Genomic DNA, 15199 nt, shown 5'->3' with positions numbered 1-15199 from the left:
TGAGATGAGGCCTTCAATATCACAAGCCTTGGGTAAAATGATATCAGATAAGGTATAATGATGCTCTGATTACCTTATCTACAATCATCTGGAAACACAACTTAATATCTTCTTGATCTGCATAGCTTTAATGTAATCAAACGCCTTCCACTTGCAAGCTCTATTTTTATAACCAATGCACACATTAAGACAAAAGAAGCCTCATCAACGGAATCATACACACTGCCCATGGAGTGAAACTTTGAAATTTCAAATTTCCAAACCTATAATTACATCAATCATGTGAGAAAAAATTTCATTAAGTCCCTTGTATATGCCTAGAGATCACAACTTCACAATCATCCTTCATCTGAGAAGATCATCAATGGAAACATGATATCCTTGCTAGGTTAGGAGATATCAGTTATCCAACATGACAACACTTTGAACCAACCCACCTGGCTTATAAATAAGAGGGAAAGAGAAAGGGAAACCCGACAAGGATAGCCTACCTATGCAGGACTTAGACCTAGATACAAATCAGACAAGACATGACTATGGCTTCAAAATCTTTCACTTTTAACAACATAGGTATGGGGTGAAAAGTGGGGCAACAAAATTGAGGACCCATTAATTGAAATTTTTGTTCATATGATTGCATAAATTTTTTATCAATCAATAAGGTTTAATAATGTACCTCGTGTAGCAGTTGATTTGGGATACAAAATTGTGAAGAAGGATCATTCCTATGATCTTTTCAAGCTACAACTTCATCAACTTACAGAGAATTTAGAAGCAGTAAGGAAAGTGAAGAATACCTCTTGTAAGTTTGGATCTTTACTATTTTGTATATTTTCTATGTACAAAACTCTTTTCCTACTATTGGTACAATTGCTTGGGATAGAAATAGAACATTTATGGAGTAGATTAGTGATTTAATCAACAAATTGGGAGAAAAATTTGAAGCAATTATGGACAACTACTTTGAAGAATCCAAGGTAAAGATGAGGAATAGGTTGAGGAATCCTAAGTCAATTTGGACAAGTACTATGATGATGTATGTTTTATTGTAGATTTATATCTTGTGTATGCACAAGCAACTTTGCTAGATTAGGTCACTGCAGTAATTACTGCACTTTTGTTAGAGGACATAGATTCTAGCGTCTAGCAATTTGGCACATACAAAATCATAATTTTTGAGTTGACTACTATTTGGCACACCCAAAGCAAGAAAGAAAAGAAAGAGAAAGTTAGTCAAGGGTGGAAATAAGGAAGAAGGAGAAGGGTTTGGACAACCTATAGAGGTCGAGGAAAGAAAAGGGAAAGAACTTCTTGTTATAAAGACTAAGGTCACCAAGAAGAAAAAAGGTTGTTTTCATTGAACCTAAGGTAAAGGCTGACCCAAGAAAGAATATGCAATAAATGGTGACACCTCAAACACACCAAAGGGAAAGGTGATGATCACTAGGGGAAAGGCATCTCAGCCCCCTACCAAACAAGCAACAAGAAGTTCATCAAAGAAGAGGAAAACAACATGAAAAAAAAAAATCCAACACAAGCAAAGTCAAGGAGAAAACTAGAGTAGCACATTAAGAGGAACCCAACAAACTTCAAATAGTGAAGAGACTCCCTCCAATGACTATGGATCAGGTATGTAAAAAATTAAGAGAATCTAAAAGTGTTATGGGATTCAAAGATATTCATTATGATTCTTTGAATAATATTGATCAAGATAAGCTTGAAGGAGCTTTGATTGACATGATGATCAAGTTTAGACGCACACTTCTTGTTGCAAAGAGCATAAAAAGAAAAGTGGTTACTTTGATATACCTTATACACTTCTCCAAAAGAGGACTTAAACTTCCCTCTCACCAAGGATGATTTATAGGGTCTCAAAATTACCCCTTAAAAATTTCTAACTCACTCCAAAGCTTCCCAACAACTTGGCTATGATTTGAAGTTTGATGCACTTTTAGTTTGAGGGCTCTAGTCCCTAAACTTGTGTTTTTGATGAAAATTACTAGTTTGATCCCCAACTCCTCAAAATGCTCCAAACCCAATTTGGGCTAGTAGGTTAATTAGGCCTTCCTGATTGGTTTTTCCTACTTACTTCCAAGTTCTCCAAAAGACCAACCCAAAAAACTATATTTATAGATACCCTTTCAGATTTACTTTAGATTCGAAGAGACCAAGGCTTGACTATACTCTAGCATCCCTTGACTCTTACCTTATACATAGACCTAATAGGCATAATTAGGCTTGGTTTACAAAGCAAGTATAGGAAAATGGGTTAATAGGACCAATATAACCCCTTAGATATGTTACCCCACACTAATTAACACTAAATACCACATTTCATGTCCTAATGACATGATTTGATCCATCAAATGCTTGTTGTTGCATTTCTTGGGGCCAAATACATAGAGATATTTGACCTTGGGTTGATTAGGAAAAATAGAAAATCAAATAGTTTGACCACCAAACTTTGGAATCTATTAATTCACATCCTCAAATTTGTGTTCATTGAATTCCATTGTTGGAAATTTAGGTTAGGGCCTCATTTTGGTTGCACGACCTAGTTGATGAGGGTTTCTAATGCTGGTTGTACAAAATCTAATATAACTTTCATTAGAGTTATCAAAAAAAATTGAAACCAAATGAAATAGTAGAATAACTCATCCCTATATCTAATCATGTGTTTTTATTAGGTCTTCCAATCCATACATAGTTGTAGAATCACAAAAAATAACAAAATTGGTGGTAAAACTCAAATTTTATTGTGCTCCAATGTTCTCAGTCATCACAAAAATTCATCTGTCCTAAGAGTGTAAAGCATTTTTAAATAGGCCTTCCCCAATGGTCACAATATACCAAGGCCTTTTACAACCACTTTTTGAAAAGTTTGTTCAAAGTTGCATCTTTTCATTAGTGCAAATTGACAACTTTTACATTTTTCACTTAATTGCCCTCTAGGACCTTTTGAGTATTTGGGACAAGTATGAAATAACTTATTATGTACCTAAAATATTTATTCTAACCAAATAAGCAAAAAATAGATAAAATCCTATGATGAGGTAAGGTGATTCAAGGTTTTTGATTCACCAATGGATACCTTGCTCTTACATTTTTGGATTTTCAAGAAATGTGAGACATTTACCTATCATTTCCTATCCTACTATGACTTTTACATATTTTGAGTGATTACTTGATTGGTTCTCTATGCCATACTCCCCTGGACAAAAGAAACTCAAGTCTCTTGAGTTGGGATTTCTATAACTTTGTATCCTACTTTCAAAATATCTTTCTCAGTCATCCATGTTGCATTTGTTGTTCGTTGATCCTTCAATTTAACCAAGTAATCATAGTAGGTGGCTCTTCTAGTCTTCTTGTTTACCCTCTTGGTAAGGATGCATTCAATTTGTAGTTTCTCCTTGGGAAGAACTTTCACTAATTGTTCATCAGACTAGACTTCAACTTCCAGCCCTTCTTCCACATCACCTTTACAGGGAAAGATGTCTGCTACATTAAGGATGGAAGATAGACCAATATTAGGAGGCAAGTCTATCTTATAAGCATTTTTTCCACACTTATGAATGATCATAAAAGGTCCTATCTTCTTCATCGTGAGTTTGGTGTATTTCTCCTTTGGAAGCCTTTCTTTCTTGAGATGAACCATCACCATAACTCCAACTTGGAATTTTAGTTCTCTCTTCTTCTAATCTGCTTGTTCCTTGTATTTGATTGAGGTATGTTTCAACCTATCTTGAACCCATTGATGAATGTCTCTCATGACTTCTACAAAGTCCTCTACTTGAGCACTTCTCTTCTCCATATCCTTCAAATATTTGAGTTCAATAACACCTCTTGGATGTCTTCCATGGACTATTTGAACATCCATGTACTTCTATTTATGGAATCATTATAAGAAAATTATGCTTGTGCTAGAATACTATCCCAACTTGTCTCATGTTTCTTTTTCAAACACTTTAGCAAGTTTTCAAGAGGCCTATTGACTACCTTAGTTTTTCCATCAGACTGTGGATGGTAGGGTGATGTTAAGCATAGATTTGTGCCAATCTTTCTCCATAATGTCCTCCAAAAGTGTCAAAGGAATTTTGGATCCCTATCTAAGATGGTGGATAATGGTAACCCATCCATCCTGAAAACTTCTTTAAAAAATAACCCTACTATGTATTATGCATCATGTGTTGTCTTACAAGGAATAAAGTGAGCCATTTTAGAGAATCTATATGCAACTACATAGATTCTATCATAACCAGAATTGCTTCTAGAAAGACCTAGTACAAAATCCATGCTTACTAAATCCTAAGGTCTATTAGGAATAGGGAGTGGTGTATACAATCCTAAATTTGAAGTATGACCCTTGGCCTTTTGGAAAATCAAGCAACTTTCCACATACTTCCTCACATATGTTTGCAACCTTGGCAAAAAATAGTGTCTTCTTACTTGTTCTAATGTTTTGTCCACTCCAAAATATCCTTCCATGCTCCCACAATGCTTCTCTTTTATGATTTTCTCCCTTATGTATCCTTTTGTAATGCATAATTGGATCCCTTTAAAGAGTAACCCCTCTTGCAATATATATTCTACAAATTTACTATGGTATCTATCTGATTGTTTAGCACAAACTCTATAATTATCTCTAAAGTCTTCATCATCTTGATACATGTCTATAATGGAATGAATTCCATCATTGTTCAACTTGATTTCTTGCACCATGAGGTTTCTCCTTCTCAAGGCATCAACAACCTTTTTTGAGGTTCCCTTCTTGTGTTTGATGATGAAGGTGTAAGATTGAAGAAATTCCACCCATTGATATTCTTTCTATTCAACTTATCTTGCCTATTAAAAAATTCAAAGCATGGTTGTCACTATAAACAATATGTAATGCCTCCACTTTCTTAGAGATTGCACCATGGAATACATCGCAAGATCATAAGTAGAATACTTTTGCTTTACCTCAATAAGATTTTTACTAAAGAAGGAAACATGCCTCCCTAACTTAGGACTCCACCAATACTCCTCTTGCTTGCATCACACTCAACTATGAAAACCTTGTGAAAATCAGGCAGTACCAATAACAGTTTTTGTGCAACTCTACTCTTAAGGTATTCAAAGGCTCTATTTACTTCATTAATCCCAAAAAAAAGAATTTTCTTCCCTCTTTTATGGTGTTAATCATAGGGGCACAAACATCATTGAAATTTCTTATAAATTTCCTATAGAAACTGAACATACCATAAAAATCTTCATCTCTAAGATAGTCCTAGGTGTGGGCTAGTTAAGTATGGCTTCAACCTTTTCAGGATCCATCTTAAGGCTATTGTGAGAGATCACAAAGCCCAAGCATACTAGTTCAACCTAAAAAAACACACACTTTTCTAGATTTACCTTTAAATTCTCTTCATGTAATTTCTTATAAACTTGATCCAAATGCAACAAGTGTGCATCCCTATTCCTGCTAAAAATTAGTGTATCATCTAAATATACAATAAAAAATTTGTTAGTAAAAAGTTTCAAGACCTCATCCATTAATCTCATAAATGTACTAGGAGGATTGGAAAGCCCAAAAGGCATAACTAGCCATTCATAAAGTCCTTTAGTTGTTTTAAGTGTCATTTTCCACTCATCCCCCTCTCTTATTCTTATCTGATGGTATCCACATTTTAGATCCACCTTTGAATAGTATTTGGCTCCTCCCAAGAAATCCATCAAGTCTTCAATCCAAGTGCTGGGAAATCTATATCTAATTGTGATTCTATTGATTTCCCTAGAATTGGTGCAAAGTCTCCATGTGCCCTCCTTTGGTACCAAGACTATAAGAATTGTACAAGGACTAATACTCTTTCTTATGAATGCTTTTATCAACAATTCTTCTATTTGTCTTTCTATCTCCCCATTCTACTATACAATCATATTATAGGCTTATTTATTGGGCAAGGCAGCTCTTGGTATGCGGTTTATGCAATGGCTAATCTTGCTATGTGGTGGCAAAGTCTTAGGTATACTACTTGCAATCAACTAGTTGTACTGGTCCAAAAGCTCTTTAACCTCCTTAGGCTCAACATCCCTTATATGTTTACTATCTACACCCTTGCTTATTGTCTCCTTCTTTGGCATAACAACCAGTCCAAAACATGGGGTGTTCTTTTCTTTAATGACTTGAATCAATTCCTTCTCCCCCACAAGCATGATAATGCTTTATCGCCAACTTCCTCAAGAAAAGGGTTTATGGTGTATTTAACTCCCTCTTTGATTATGTGGTATATATTTGTCTCCACTTTATGCCTAGCTTTCACATTATATTTCCAAGGACTCTCTAATAGGAGTGGTATGCATCCATTTCACATATGTTGTATAGCACTTTGTCTTTGTGAATCCTATATTGAGTTCTATCCAAACCTGTTCACTTGCCAAAGTTTGCTTATCTCTTGTCAACTATGAAGCTCTACAGGGCTAAGGATGAGGTATTCTATGCAACTTCATTTATCAACCATCTCTATGGAAGCAATATTGTCTATTGAACACGAATCTACTATAACTCTACAACCCTTTCCATTAACCTTGCATGTGGTCTTGAACAAGGGCTTCCATTAGGGTGGCTCCTTTGCTATAGGTGTCTTCAAAAAGGTTCTTTGTATCATCAAATGCTTTCCATGCTCTGGATCTTCTTTTCTAGTCATGGTAGTATGGTAATAATTTTCACTACCATGCCCATCCTCTTGAGTTAATTGTACCCTCCTTTCTCCTCCTTACTTGTTTGAACCAAGCTTCTCAAGGAACCTAAAAGATTGATGTCCATTTTGATTAAAATTGAAAAATTTACTAGTGAAAACAATTGTTCCTCTTCCCTCAAACCTTCCTCCATTGCTTGATCTTCTTCCTCTAAAGCCTCCTCTCTGATTAGATTCTCCCACTTGCTTTGGCTTATGATTTTAATTTGATGTCTTATAGGAGGTTCCTTTTCTATTGAACCTCCTCTTCCTCTGAAAGTATTTCCTCTTCCTCTTGACTATTGCTCTACTCTCCTCATTTGCTTCTCTTCTACTGTTAGTCTCATTTGATAGCATTTGTGTATAGTGTCTAACCCAAACAAATTAATTTCATCTTATATGCTATACTTTAACCGATTTTGATGTCTGGCCAACTTTTGCTTCTTAGTCTCATTAATTTTTCTCTAAGAGTCATCCTAGTGAATTCCTTAGCGTAGGCACTTACATCCATATCTTTTTGACTCATCTTATGAATCTTTTTCTGCAAGAACACTTCATAATCCTCAGGCACAAATTGCCTCTTGATTTCCATCTTCATCCTTTTCCAAGTGGAAATAGGATTCTTCTCTTTCTTTGCTCTCACTTTGAAAGAAGTTCCACCAACTTAAGGTTGGGCCTTTGAGTTTTGATTTAGCCAACTTCACCTTCTAGTTTTCTGCAACCTCTTCACATTCAAAGTAGCTCTCTATGACTTCAAGCCAATCCATACATTCTTATGGATTCATCTTCCCATGGAACACGGGTAGTTCCACTTTGGCTTCCCTCCTTCCTAGCTTTCCATGGGCTTCAATGAAACTCATGTTCTCCAAGTCACCCATGCATGTTGGTTCCTCCTTAGGTTCCACCTCTTTATCTGATTCTTCAGCATCTCTTCCAACTTTTAGATCTTTTCTTTACTTTTCTTAGTCTTAGTCATGTGTTCCTTCATTAGCTTGGCCAACTTATCATTGGTAAATCTTGAAGGCATCTCCTCTCCAATATCTTCACTTCCATCTGCCATCCTTGTCTTCTCATATGACCTTTGCTACATTGATACCACCTGCTAGAGAGAGCACAACAATAAAAGTGGTTTCTTTGATATCCCTTACCCACTTCTCCAAAAGAGAACTTCAATTTTCCTCTCACTAAGGATGGTTTATAGGGTCTCCAAATTACCCCCTAGAAGAAACTTTGACTCGCTCCAAAGCTTCCCAACAACTTGGCTATGATTTGAATTTTGATGCATGTTTGGTTTTAGGGCTCTAGTCGCTAGACTTCTCTCTTTTCTCTTTTTAATTCCTTACACACTCACTCTCTCTATATATAGAGTTTAGGGTTTGTCCTTCTTAAGAAGACATAGTGACTTAGGGTTAGGTATGAATCTATGGCTGAGATTCATCCATTTTGCTACTTAATCCTTCCCATTTTCTGATTGGCTACATGCAATTGCATAGGGCATCCAACTTGAGATTTTTCCTTATCTCCAAAATATCAAAATTCAATTTTAAGTCAGCTCAAAAATGGTTTAAATCGTTGTATGTGCCTTTACAAACAAAAATGTCAAAATTGTCTTACTTGGCATCTAAAGTCTCTAATGCTTGGAATACACTAATCTCTTTGATGTGACTCAACACCTATATTACTTGGCATCCACTATTTACTCAGCTCATGTGTCACTCAGCATAGTCTATCTACTCAATATTTGAGTGACTCGGCATACTAGTTCAACATGAACTAAGTAAATAACTAAAGTGTGTTGACACTCACTTGTCAAAACGAATCTAAGATCAACAATCTCCCCCATTGACATGAGTGTTAAAAACACTTGAATATACATTAATATCCTTGATCTCACGAGCATAACATATCTTAACTTAGCTTATATACAAAACTTCAAATTTTCAAAATTTTGTAATCACTTATATACCTAAAGATTTGATAACTCACCTTGAGTTGATATGTTTGTTTTGTATCCTAATTTTTGTGCTCCTAATAAGTAAATGTGTCTCTATCGATACACTTTGACTTCATGTTGTTTTTTTGATACTCTTTCATCTGATACTTTTGATATGTTTTGATGCTTGCTCTCCCTTAGTTGATTCCTATTCTTTATTACTCTTATTTGTTAGTCTCCTTGTATCTCCCCCTTTGCTCTATTTCTCCACCAAAAATATGTCTCCCCCTTTTTCTTATTCTCCCCCTTTTTGATAGTTATGTCAAATGGACTATACACTTATTGTGTGTTTGTTCAAAAAATATTTATGGACATCTAATATCATCTTAAGAGTTGCATCCCAGTTCTCACATGCTACATCCAATGACTTGATTTGGATTGCTAGCTTAGCAACAAGGTGGACTAGACCATCTAAGGTAGAAAGATTTGTGTCTTTATTCGTTAAGGTTTCAGTATAGCCTATCTCCTTGTGCAAAATTTCCATATGTGGGTGAGAGTTCCTTGGATGCTAGTTAGTTTGGCCCTTATGTTGGGTTCATCTGCTATCAATATAGCTAACTGACTTTGTGTTTGAAGAAATGTCATGAAATGCTTCTCACTCTAAGCTAGATTCATTGGTAGTTTTGTACCTGATGCAATAATTAGGCTCTCCAGGCTCAAAATGTGACTTCTAGTCTCTTGGGTGAAGAGTGAGGGATTGCACAATTTAGTGTACAATGAGAATATGTTCTCAAGTACCCTCTTCACATTCTCAACCTTAGTTTCCAATGCAACTTGTGTTATTGCTATATCACCTAATATTTTCTCATTCACTTTTTTTTGGAACTTATTTTTCGACCAATCTAACAATTTAGCATTAGTATCTAGGTCTTCATTATTGACCTTTTCCACTATATCTGTTAGTTGTTCCATTAGTGGCTTGGTTTCATTTGGAGTTGGCAAACTAAATGCATCTAAAAAGATGTCTTTAATATCTTGCAATGCCTACTTTTGTCTATGCTCCTTTCTAAGCATTTCTTGATGCTTTTCAATTGCTAGGGCTTGCTGCAATATGCCCATTTTTTCTATAGTCATGGTATCATCATCATACTTCAGCAAAATGATCTATTCATCAAGGCTCACATCTCCATATTGAATTACTTCTATAGCCTTTGATAAACTTGGACTTAGCACTGAGATATGTAATGGTGTAGCATCTATGCCTGACTTATGAAGAGTATGACTTGATGGAGTGCCAAATACTGGTAAGGTTACCAGGGCTTGGATGGCAGTCCACTTCTTCAGTTGTGATGCCATCTCACTCTCTTTAGGCTTGTCCTATTTTTCCATAATGATCTAACTTTCATAGTGTCCTTGTGTTGCAGGTGCAGATAATTCTATCTAACCTATTTCTATAGTAGCAACTTGTGTTTCCATCGTGCTCTTCTCTACAGTGTCAATATTAGCAATTGTATCAACTTTTTTAGATGTATCTCCTAGAATTTGGACCAAAGATGATACATTAGTAACTAGAGGGATGATAGAAGGTGGTTCTTTTGGGTTCACCTTTTCCCTCGCAACATCAATCATCGACTTCTGTAACTCATCCACATTGACCAAAACAATAATATTACAAAGTTTGGCCTATAGTGTAGATTGATCTAATATCTTCTTCAAATAATCTTTAGTAAGGAGATTGATGTTCTAAGTTGATAGATCATAAACATCCTTGAAAATTATTGTTTCAGTAGTCTCACTTGTGACATGTAGAGGACTGACACTTGGTAGTTGTGCGTCTTGCACACTTTGTTCATCTTGTTGCTCTTCCTTAGCTATTACCTTGTCATCCTCTTGTTTTTCTATTTATCCTCCAATAGTGTTGACTTTGTCAACATATTCTTCATCATATTTCACTTCAATGGGTGCTTATTCTCCTTCCTTAACTGTAGTCAACCCATAAGTGAGCTTCCACTCCTATGTGGACTTTTTAACAACATCCTCAATACTGTTTTGCAAGATGATAAAGGCATTGTATTTAGGTGTGAACCTAACTTCATATTTCTTTATAGCCCTAGCAATCTGTGCCTTAGTTCTAAAATTACTTGGGCTAGAGATGTTTCTGTAATTAGTTTCTCCAAGTCTAGACAATAGTGCCATTTTTGCTCAACTCTATCATATAGACTCTTTGGCATTGAGTTGGCAAGTTCTAGTGGGGTTGTCTTGAATTTTTGCATCGTGGCATATATGGCCTCCTCCTCCACTTGATTTTTCTCTACTTTACCAAAATTAGCAAAATCTACATGTGTAAATCTTGATAGATCTGCACTATTCTTAATTTTTTTAATAGAAATTTTCAAGATTTGACAAAGGATTATGACTCACCACCTTAAATTAGCTATTTTCATCTAATTTTATTTTCTCCTCATCAGAATCTGCTTGTGCGATATACTTTCTTCTTGGTCTCTTCTACTCTTGGCCTCCTTGCTCTACTTGTTTTGTCTTTTCCTTGACCTTTTGAGCTGTTGCACGTATACTAACTCTTGTAGTAGGTGTAGTAGGCTTGGGCTTACTTGACTTAGCTACCTTCTTAGCTTTAGTCACTAGTATAATCTTAGCCTTCCTTTCTTTGGCTCGACAGGAATAGGTGCTTCCTCAGCTTCTTCTCCCTTGGCACCTTCAGTCTCCTCTTCTTGGTCTTCTCCCACACCCTAAGTTAATGCAATTAGTGCTTGGGCTTGGGTTTCTTCTTCTTTTTCCTCCTTGGCACCCTCGCGAAGCTTAGCTTTTAGTTTCTTCACTATCTTCTCCTTTTTCTTCATGGCAGAGGTAATCTTTAATTCCATGGTAATTTTGGACTTTACCATCTCATAATTTCCAAATACCTTTGCAGCTTTATCTACATCTTCTATCAGTAAAGTTTTTATAGTTGTAGAGGCCTCATCCACATTTATTTCATAACCTAAGGGTCTCAAACATCTCACCCTTGGTGTAGCAGCTTGTACAAATGTATAATCAACATCCACGAGAAAACATACATCATCATAGTGTTTCTCAACTAATGATACTAGTATTCTCAATCATTCCTTCACTACTTCTTGAAGTCTTCAAAATAACTTGTCATCAAAGATTCAAAATTCTCCCCTGATTGCTCAATGTACTCACCAATCTATACTACTACTAATTTGTTGGTTTTCCATACTATAGTTCCAAAAGAGGGAAATGTGTTTAGCACATAATAGAATAAAAAAATAAAAAATGGAACCAAATTTTCATTGTGCACTTTTTTTCTTTTTGATTGCTTCAAGGTTCTCCATCAATTATTGCAATTGTAGCTCTACTAGATCATATGTGTGATCTTTCTTTACAATTTTGTATCCACATCCATAGTTATACATGGCACACTGTTCGATCTACTAGATTGGTAAAACTTGTGTGAAATCACCCTTACAATAAAGTTAATCAATGGATTAGTAATTCTATCAATTTTCATGCCTCTCTTGTTCGAGGTAGCTCCAGTAATCTTCTCAATCACTTCCTTAGAATCACTTCTCAATGTCTTAGGAAAATCTAGGGTTGGGTAACTAGTAACCCTATGGATTATTCTCTTGGTAATTTTGATAGGTCCATTGTCCAACCATAATGAACCCTCATGAATTCGGATAAGCACTATCCTTATCCACTCTATCTTGAATACATTTGAAAAATCTAGGGCTTGTGTTAATCCCTTTCTCTCTACAATTTTGAACTCTTCCTTCAAAACACCATTATCATAGAGTTTTTTGTATGCTTCCCTAATCTCCATATCACCAATGCTTCCTATCTTATAGTTGTATCATTTTCTTACATCTTGCACCATTATTATATTTAGTGGAATCATTGACAATGCACCAAAAGTGTCTTTCTTATATGCAATATTAGGAATAGTTTTGAAAATGGGTTGCTTGACCTCATTACTTACTAACTAAACATTCAAAACTTCCTTCCCCTCTACATTCTTCGAACTATATGCCATAATGTAAAACTAGGGTTTATAAAATTTAAACTGTGTAGCTTGGCTCTTGATAAATACCTTATGTGATTTGATGAAATTGTGAAGAATCGCTGCTCAAATCTTCTACAACTACTTGGAATAAATTTCTAGATCACCTTCTACTCTGCTCACTCTTTCTCAAATTGAAATGATGACAAATGAGCTAAAATTGATCAAATACCCTTTGAAAACCTTGCAATAGATGTTGAGTGCTTACACAGTTGTAAGCTCAACATCAACCAATTTTAGGCTCACTTGGCATCCATTGACATTTCAATCACTTGGCAACCACTACAAGCTTGGTATCAACTAGCATTTCACTTGGCACACATATGAAATATTTTATGCTCAGCAACAACATGAAAAGCTTAAATATTTATCTTGAATTTCTAAGAACATCTTGAATCTTTGTTCATGGTAATGTACTCTTTTTAGTGCTGAGTCATTTTGGAACTGATGTATGATATAACCTTTGAGTATTAGTCCCACATACCTCTTGATTTCCTAGTTTGATGAGGTGTGATCACCTAACCCATTGGGTGACATGATCTCTTATCCATTTAATGTGCTACAATCATCTTTCTTTTTCTATGTCTTATTCATCTCATCTTTGATTTGTTCAACATCTGCCTTGTCTTTGCCTTTATCAAATTCACAACTTGGTGCCTTTGACCCAGTTGGACAATACCTATTGATGTGACCAATCTTCAAAAAACTAAAACATGTGGTTTGACTCTACCACCTTCAATAGTTACCTCTGAAGTGTGTCCTAATAAATGTTTTAGGAAAATGTCCATATTCTTGACAATAATGATAGCTATATCTTTTATTATAATCCCAGTTATAAGAGTTGTCATTGTTCCTTACCTTTTCTTGCCTATTTGATGACCACGTGGGTTTGGATCTGCATTTAAAAGCTCTATGTCCATACTTCTAACAGTTGTAACAATATCCTTCAAATCTTTGTATATGCATGGTCCTGGTTCTACATTCATGTGCCTGATGACCTTGCTTGTTGCACTAATGGCAGTGAACCATGCTCTTAGGCTTGACATTCTGATTTACAGTCTTGCTCCTATACACTTTAGCAGTATGTCCTTTCTTACCAGAATCATGACAAGTAGGTTTGGAGTTCTTACCTTTGTTGTTCTTTTCTTCTACACTTTTGGATGATTCTCCTTCTTCAGTATTTGTGTATCCCAGTCCAAATGTATCATTATTGGATCTAGGGGATCTCAATAGTTACTCAAAGTATTTCATGGCCACATTTGGCTTGTTGAAACTTTCAAGAAATTCCTTTTCTCTCTTTAGGTCACTCTGCAGTTGTTCATTCTACAACTTCAATGTAGTTATCTCAATGTCCTTGACATTTGATTCATAGTTGGCATTCATCATTTGACTTAGAGTATCCAATTGCATATTGGAAATCTTGGTTAGCTTTGCTGACTTCTCTTCCAGTCTATTGGCCAAAATTATTTTGTCCTCTTCAATCATTGCTTTGTCTTCTATGGCTTTCTTCTTTTGTTCAAGCACCTCACATAGTAGTATACCTTGTGATTCTTTCTCTAAATTGAGATTTTTGATTTCCTCAACTTGGGCTCTATTCTTTTCCATTAGATCTGCAACTACTACATCAAATTCATTATAGTCTCCATTTTCAAATAGCTTAGTAGTGGTCTATCTCTTTGTATTTTGTGTCATTCTCTACAATGGCAATTTCCTTCTTTCTCTTTAATGATTTTTTTAGTTCTTCTCTTGCTTCATTCAGTTGATGTAGAATGAGTTGTATTTGAATTCCTTGATTCTTAATAGTCTTTACCAACTTGTAGACTTCTATTTCAAGATCTTTCCTCAAAGCTGCAAAGCTTCTCTTTTAGAGAACCTGGCTCTGATACCAATTTTTGGAGTTACCATAGGAAAGGTAAACTTCTTTGGGGGGCGGGGGGGGGGGGGGGGGGGTTGTGTGTGGAGGGGGCGAATCAGTAGTTTAAACATGGACCCATAAAAATTTTCACCACACATCTGTCTCATACATTCAATGAGTAAACTGAAATAACATGTAAACACATAAGCAATTATACACATATGACACCAAATATGATTACCCAAAAATCCTCCAATGAGAAGGTAAAATTGGGGTGGGGATGACACCCACAAATCTTCACTCTTGCAGTAATAAAGTGTTCCAATGAAGTTTACAATTTTTTGATCGTGAAACATGATTTACCCTATGAAAGATCTACCTTGTTAAAGGCTTACAAAGATTGTTAGGTCTCACCTTTTTAGAGGATTTCAACACCCTATTAGAAATGTGCCTTGTTAAAGGACTTTAACTGACTACTAAGTAAGCACCCTATTAAAGGATTTCATACAACCTATTAGGACTATGTTGTCAAGAGATTTTGATTGAAATCACTTGTTAGAATGTCTTAGCTTTGATCCTACGATTAGCACTTGCTTGCTTGATAACAGATCACCTCTAAA

Source organism: Cupressus sempervirens, chromosome 2 (assembly GCF_028749045.1).
Source record: "Cupressus sempervirens isolate cs-2001-9-10 chromosome 2, ASM2874904v1, whole genome shotgun sequence".
Taxonomy (NCBI): domain Eukaryota; kingdom Viridiplantae; phylum Streptophyta; class Pinopsida; order Cupressales; family Cupressaceae; genus Cupressus; species Cupressus sempervirens.
Note: the sequence above shows the minus strand (reverse complement) of the source record.